The sequence below is a fragment of the Momordica charantia genome (assembly GCF_013281855.1).
Source record: "Momordica charantia cultivar OHB3-1 chromosome 10 unlocalized genomic scaffold, Mcharantia_2.0 BLBB01000010.1, whole genome shotgun sequence".
Classification (NCBI taxonomy): Eukaryota; Viridiplantae; Streptophyta; class Magnoliopsida; order Cucurbitales; family Cucurbitaceae; genus Momordica; species Momordica charantia.
In genome coordinates, this window is record NW_028275158.1 from 10,232,143 (window position 1) to 10,238,585 (window position 6,443).

Below are 6,443 nucleotides of genomic sequence, written 5' to 3' on the forward strand. Positions count from 1 at the left end.
GACTTGAACAAGGGACTTCCGGTTATTGGTCGGACCTTAACCAAATTGTTCATTAGAGGATCAGCGGTACTTAAGGTATAATATGTAATACAGGGGTAAAACAGTAATTTGACCCACTTGTGGTTACGAACACTCATGAAGAATTGACTTGCCGTCAATGGTCGATATCCGTGGACACAGAAAACTCTATAGTGAGAAGAGTTCAGCTGTGGGTTTTTAGTAGAGTAACCCATAGTTAACGTATGTTGATTAAGGTGGTTAATGAGTTTAACCGATTAATCTCGTAACGTTTGAGCTTCTGATGTATAATTAATTAATTATTAATTAAATTAAAATAGTTTTAATTTAATTAATTATTTAATTTATTTATTAAATTAAATATAAATAAATAAATATTATATATATATGTGTGTTAATTATGGTAATTACCATAATTAACAAACTCACCACTTCCCAACAATTTTGCTGGGAAAGTGGTGAGGTCCTCTTCCCTCATCGTTTATAAAACACAGAGATTTCTCTATGTTTTGGTTAATGATCTAATCAAGAACTAGATCATTCTCTTACAATCTCAAATTTAATTGCTTGAGTTTTTCTCTTCAAGAACCTAGATCCCACAATTCGGTTCTTAATCCTTGAGGATAGCAAGGTTACTAAGTGGTGGTGCTCAATCACGCATACAAGAACGACAGTTCGTGCTATCACAAGATCTGTGCTCGGGGAAGAACTTTTGCCAACGGTCTTCAAATGTAAGTTCTTTTCTTCCCCAAGAGGCTTAACCTCTACACTTAAATAGAACGGTTCTGTTTTTATGAAAACCGATATCGTTCCATTTCTAAAATCGAATTGAATCACAAGCGATCAACCGCTTCCGCTTGAAATTCGATCCCTTCACTTCAAACTATCGTTTATTTGTTATTATGTTTCTTGAGTAGTCGGTGAAGTGTTTATTCAATCAATCCTTATGGGTTCGATCTTTTATTACTTGTTATGCGATTTGTGTACACTTGCACAAGGGATCTAAATCGTTAACAATAAATTAAGCTCAAATTGTTGGAGATAAAAATTGTGGAAGAAGACTCGAAAAGTCACTTAGTTTTTGTCCTACTTTTTAAAAAGTATATTTTCTATCATTTTGCTTACGTCAGCCAGAGTGCCAAAAGACGTCACTTGCTCCTCCACTAACTTTATTACACTTTTGATTTTAGTGTTTCCCTCATTTCCCTCTCGGAAATTGACTCAAATGACGTTCAAAAGTTTATGGAATGCTCAAATGACCCACCCTTTTTAAATGTGCCCAAATGACCTACTTTAAGCATTAATGATGTGTCAGAGGAGATGAAATGACCAAAATATCCTTAATTACAAGACATGACTGCTGGAAAAAACCTTGGCCGGGGTCATATTAATTCCCGCCCGGGAATCATTTAATTCACAACAACCATTGTCTTTAATTTTGCTGTTTTTGATTTCTTCTTAAGATTGGACTACATTTGAAAAGCAATTTTGCTGTTTTTGTTTGCTTTGATTTTGAAACATGTTGTCATTTTTAAATTTAGTTTCGCATTTCGGCATGATTCTGCTAAAGTTGACATGAACCTCGGGCGGGAGTTATGGTTTCCCGACCGAGTTTCATAAGAAACGATGAACCTCGGGCGAGGTTTCGCCCGAGGTCAACGGTTGGTGATAGAAAAAGTTGACGCAACCTCGAGGTTTCTAAACCTTTGTCATTTTTCTCAGGTTCGATCTCGATCTCTAGTGAGGTTGAGCCCGAGGTAATTGAAAGAGGCTCAACCTCGAGTGAGGTTTCTCGCGGTTCAGCCTCTTTTAATTACCTCGGACTCAACCTCGCCCGAGGTAGAACCCGAGAAAAATGACAGAGGCTTACTAAACCTTGAGCGACGTTTCAAATCTCTTCAACCTCGCTCGAGGTCCATCCCATTTCATCGAAATTACTTCTTCATCTTCAACCTCCCACCACACCACTTCAAACATTTCAAATGAAACTCCCACAGCTACAGACCTAAATTCCAACATAAATGAAAAATCGAAGAAAAACAGGGAACGAAACACCAGAAAACAAAATCAACAGAAAAAAACCTAAATTGATGCAATATTATACATGTATTCGTTCATCTAAACATCGAAAAACTGAATCAACGCAAATAAACAACCATTCAACTCCTCAACACACATAAAATCGAAGCCAATCGCCAAGAGAAACAAAAATTAAGAAGAAATTCGAAGGAACTGCAAAGAAAAATCGAGAATATGAATTTGGGCTGAAAACGGCAAGGAAAGGAGAAAAGTAAAGCAAATGGTTTGGGTTTCTAAACAAAAGGGTAGTACTATAATTTTGCTACCTTTTAAAATTAATTAAATATTCCAGTGGGTCATTGGGCACATTTAAAAGGAGCAGGTCATTTGTGCATTCCACAAGCTTTTGAAGGTCATTTGAGTCAATTTCCCTTTCCCTCTTCTTCCTCCCTCTTTCTTCCCCCTCTCTTCTTCCTCCCTCTCTTCCTCCCAAACCAATTTTCGTCCATTTTTTGTCTATTTTTTCCTTCATCTTCTTCGTTGGGCTATCTCTCTCTATTTTTCTCTCTTTTTCCCCTTGATCTTTTCTCTCTTTTTCCCCTTGATCTTTTCTCTCTATTTTCTTCCTTTTCTCTATTCTCTCTTCGTAGGTGGAATTCGACACTGCAGATCTGAGGTCGATAAAGTTCGGGCTTATAGATCTAGTGCCGAATGAGAATGATAAAGTTTGGGCTCTCGTTCTTTTCTTTCTTTCAGTCTCTCACTTATTTCTCTTAGTCTCGCTCTACTACTTTCTCTTGATTTTGCTCTCCCTTTCTCTCGATCTCCGTCTCCCTTTCTTGCGGTAGTGTGAGCATGAACGAGTTCCCTTTTCTTTGACGGTGCGACATCAGATCCAATAGCTATGATGCGAGCATTCACGACGTCAGACCCCAAACGAAGTTAGATCTGTGATAGTCAATTTTATGTGAAATTATGTATTTGCCCCTCTTTCAATTCTTCTCTTTTCTCACTCTTCTAGTGTTCTTATCTCTCCCAAAATCTAACATCTCAAAAATCCCTTTTTCACTTCTTCTCTCTCTTCGGATTCTTCATCTTTCGTATTTTTCTTTTTCTCCTTCTTCTTGTTCTTCATTTTCCTGGGTTTTTTTTTTCTTTTTCTCTTTCCATTCATTGTATTCCTTTTTTTTTTTCTTTTCTATTTCTTTGCACAATTTCCACAATTATACAAATCCAGCAAGCTTCTCGATTATTCTATGCTACTGGGGCTTTTCTTCAAACTGCAGTAGTTCATTTAATCTAGTTTAAAATTTCTACTTGTTTACTGGGACTTTTCTTCAAACTGCAGTAGTTCATTTAATCTAGCTTAAAATTTCTACTTGTTTACTGGGGCTTTTCTTCAACCTGTAGTAGTTCATTTAATCTAGTTTAATACTTCATTAAGCTTTCTTTGAACTCGAAAGACCTGATCCGTACCTCATATGGATTGAGAAGAAACAACACCGGTATTTTCATGCTCTCTCGCTGCTACACGATTGACATGAACAGGAAACATAAAAAAAGAATAGAGCACCATTAGAGCTCTAACAGCACAAAAAATGGAGAATTAGAGCAGTTTCCAATAGCTAAAATCAAAACCCAGTTGGAAAAAAATCCAGAAAAGGAAACAATTATGTTGATAAAAATAACACATCCCCTGCAATTTTTCCAAACTTGCAAGTCTCAAAATCAACACCTAAAAAAAATCTTGATATCTCTCGCTCTCTTTCGGTGAAATCTCGTTCTTGTTCATGGTTAGATCTCAATTGAGAGCGAGAGCGAGAGTGTTCCGATTCGGTCAGATCTCGATCTCGCTCTCGGTTGAGATCTGAGCGTGAACGAGAGCGAGATCGTGTCGAGAGTGAGAGCAAGAGCGTGTCAAGAGCGAAAGAGCAAGGTTGGGAGTACCGTTTGATTTGAAGTCGGCAGCAGGTTCGGTAAAGGCATAAGAAAACAAAAAAGTGATAATGAACTCTTCCCTTTCTTTTGTTTTCTTTCTTTTCGGAAGATGAAGAATTCTTCCCTTTCCAAAAATGGAAGAAAAAGCAGCAAGATGAGGGAGGGAGAAAAAAGAAAAATGAAGAAAAAGGAAAGGGAAAATGAAAGACATTAAAAAAAATGAATACAAGATAGAGAGCTGCTTGGAGAGGGAAAATGGAAGAAAAGTGAAAAGAAAATTCATTAAAAGAAATTCAATACATGGGAGAGAGAGGTGTTTGAAATTTTTTTAAAAAATTTACAAGATAATCATATACTTGTAAAATTTTCATACTTTTAAATTAAAAAGACATATAAAAGGTCCACTTAATTAATTAGATGCCACAAGGCTTTATTAAAATCCTAGACACTTATTTTCCCACTTTCCAAACACTTCTCCCTCCCTGTATTCAATTTCTTTTAATATATTTCATTTTTCTTTTTCTTCCAATTTCCTACTTTTCAACCAACTCTCTCTATCCGGTATTCAATTTTTTTTTTTAATGCATCTCCTTATTGTTTTAATTCCATTTTCCCACTTCCCTATCTAGTATTCAATCTTTTTTAATATCTTTGTTTTTCCCTTCCCTTTTTCTTCAATTTTCCCTTTTCTCTTTCCCCATCTTACCGTTTTTTCTTCCATCTTTGAAAAGGGGAGAATTCATCAATCTTCTGAGAAGGAAGAAAACAAGGGAAATGGAAGAGTCCGTTGTCAATTGTTTGTTTTCCCACGCCTTTACCGAACCCTCCGCCGACTTCATATCGGTACTCTTGATCTTGCTCTCTTGCTCTGGGCACAATCTTACTCTCATTCACATTTTGACTTGAACCAGAGATCTCGCCCGTGAAGTAAATCATCACACCTACGGTCCAACCAATTGGGAGAGAATCAATATATTCCTTTTCGGGAGCGATTCATCCTTCCCGAACGCAGCATACAACTCTCCGTTGTACTGCGCTCTCCAAGTGTGCTTGTTCCCTCCTTCTTCCTTACCATGACAAGTCTTTGTGAAATAACTCTGATGAGAAGAAACGGAAGGTGTTAAGAAACCCTCCTGATCCAACCCTAGACACTCTAAGATCCTTTTTCAAACCTGCTCCCATTTCGAGTCAAGAGATAGATAAATAGACACATCTCATTGCACTGATCGGAGGTGTTCTCGCTCTCCTTCACGCTCTTGCTTTAGCTCAAATCTCAACTAGAAGCGAGAGCGATATCGAGATCTGACCGAATCGAAACGCTCTTGCTCTTGCTCTCGATTGAGATCTGAACGAGAGCGAGAGCGAGAGTAAGATTTGATCGAGAGATCAACATTTACAGATTTTTTTTGGGGTTGATTTTGAGATTTTTGTGCAAGTTTGGAGAAATTGGTGTTAGAGCTCTAATGGCACTTTGTTATTCTTTGATGTTTCCTGTTCGTGTCAATCGTGTAGCAGCGAGAGAGCATGAAAGTAGCAGTGTTGTTTCCTCTCAATCCATATAGGGTACAGATCTTGTACATTTTCCGAGTTCAAAAAAAAAAAACTTCAATAAAAGTATTAAAATAGATGAGATGAACCAATGTAGTTGGAAGAAAATCCCTAGTAAACAAGTAGATATTTAACTAGAATATATTGTTAAATGCATAGAATAATCGAGAAACTTGCTGGGTTTGTATGAGTGTGAATATTGGGCAAAGAAATAAGAAAGAGAAAAAAAAAAGTAAGGAAGAGAATGAATGAGAAGAGAAAAAGAACATAAAGAACAAAACCCAGGAGAATGAAGAACAAGAAGAAAGAGAAAAAGAAAAATATGGAAGATGAAGAATGAGGAGAGAGAGGGATTTTTTTGGATGTTGGATTAAGAACACTAGAAAAGTGAGAAAAGAAAAAAATTCAAAGAGAGACAAATGCATAATTTTAGGGAAAAGTGATATAAACAAAAGATTCGAAAACGTGAATTTTAAAAAGGGACATACATCAAAGTGGGCCCGAAAAAAGGGCCATTCTACCCAAAACCTTCAATTTTAGCCTTTATAAAATTATCAAAATATTCTTATTTTTCACGCTCCACCAATCTCTTGCCTTAAACCTCACTTTTTTTTAATTTGAATCTAATATGAAAAAATCTTAATTCTTTGATTTGAATAATCAATTACCAATCTAATATGGAAAAAACCTAAAAAATATGGTTGAAATTACGTAATGAAATATTAAACCGTTTTATACAAAAAAATCGAATTTGCATAATTTCGACACAAGAGGCATAAATGCCCCGATTTAATAACCAAAAAAATTCAAGATTCCATGAATCCCAGGTTCATAAATATGCCCAAATTTAATAGTATTAAATTCTTTTGGTCGGCCTGGGATTGTGTTATCCCAGTTCGAATGTGCTATCCCGGGCTCGG

At 36.4% G+C, this 6,443-nt stretch overlaps 1 long non-coding RNA gene across 1 annotated transcript; it reads right to left on the minus strand.

Annotated features, from left to right (window-relative positions):
* Positions 1–2,087: 2,087 nt before the first annotated feature.
* On the minus strand, positions 2,088–4,283 carry LOC148208519 (uncharacterized). Its single transcript, XR_015787709.1, has 2 exons — positions 3,985–4,283; positions 2,088–3,564 (listed from the first exon to the last, which is right to left on the minus strand). It is a non-coding gene; the product is annotated as an uncharacterized LOC148208519 (long non-coding RNA).
* Between the last annotated feature and the right edge of the window lie 2,160 nt (positions 4,284–6,443).